Raw genomic sequence first — 1,129 nt, 5'->3', positions numbered from 1 at the left:
ACACAAACACAGGAGGCAGAGAAAAAAACACAAAACACAAAACATATTCCATAACCCTCACAGGTACATTACAATGATACATATATTTAAATACACACATAAACACAATGCTCTCCTCTTTTATATTAACATTGTTGTCTCTGAGGAATGTCTGTTTGTCCTGCTCTGCATTTCACCTGGTGCTGATGATGGGCTACAGCTGCTGGACTGGTCCTGCTTTGGATGTCTGTCCTCAGAACTGTCCCCCTGAACCTGTCTGGTTCACTGGTCTGACCCTCACATGGCTTCTTCTTAACTCTATTCAGGACTTTTGGGGTGTTTTGGACCCCGGGCCATTTGGTTTAGGTGACAGGTATTGTTTTTTGATTTTTGAAGAGATTATTTTTAAATATATGTCATGCATTTGGAGCCAAAAATATGTCAACTTATCAGAAAATTTATTTAACATAGTATAAAAGTCTATAATGAATACCAACAATTATTTTACACATATTCTTTCTTGGGGTCCAGTATGGCAACATGGAAGTCCTGAACAGGGTTCAGATAACGAACCACGCTGGCTGCTGCTAGAACCGAGACTAAATGACACCATTCAGTTGTAACTCAAACATGAGATTGGGAATGCCCTGGCTGCTCCCAAAAAAATCTCTGTGTAAAGTGTCTTCACTTAACGTTAGCAGATTTTCTTTGTTTCAAAAAAAAAAAAGAAGACGAAAAAAACACACCGTAGCAAGATTTCATGTTACATAATCATTAATGCAGGAACCCCTTGACGGTTATTTACCATCTAGTTGGCACGTTTCATCAGCTTCTCTACCGAATAACATCAACTTTTTTCATCAAAATGTTAAATAATGATGTAAAGATAATGGGTAAACCTACGAGTTAAGATAAAACACATCAGTAACTCTTTGTGTTCAATTTACCACACGTTTGAATTTGACACTCATCGTCTCACAGTGTCCGGAAGTGCAGAGTGGAAGCGAGAGAAGAGGTGTGCTTGTTTTATTTTCCAGACGCTCCCGTCACAAACACTACCACAATGCTCTGTTCACCCCGCCCCCATAAGGCTGCACTGGAACAACCAGCTAGCGCTCCTCAAAGAAACTACCCAATGACAAGACAGTAT

The sequence above is a fragment of the Stegastes partitus genome, unplaced genomic scaffold (genome assembly GCF_000690725.1).
Source record: "Stegastes partitus isolate 25-593 unplaced genomic scaffold, Stegastes_partitus-1.0.2 Scaffold2252, whole genome shotgun sequence".
Taxonomy (NCBI): Eukaryota; Metazoa; Chordata; class Actinopteri; family Pomacentridae; genus Stegastes; species Stegastes partitus.
The sequence above is the reverse complement of the archived record's forward strand: the minus strand, read 5'-3'. Positions refer to the sequence as shown.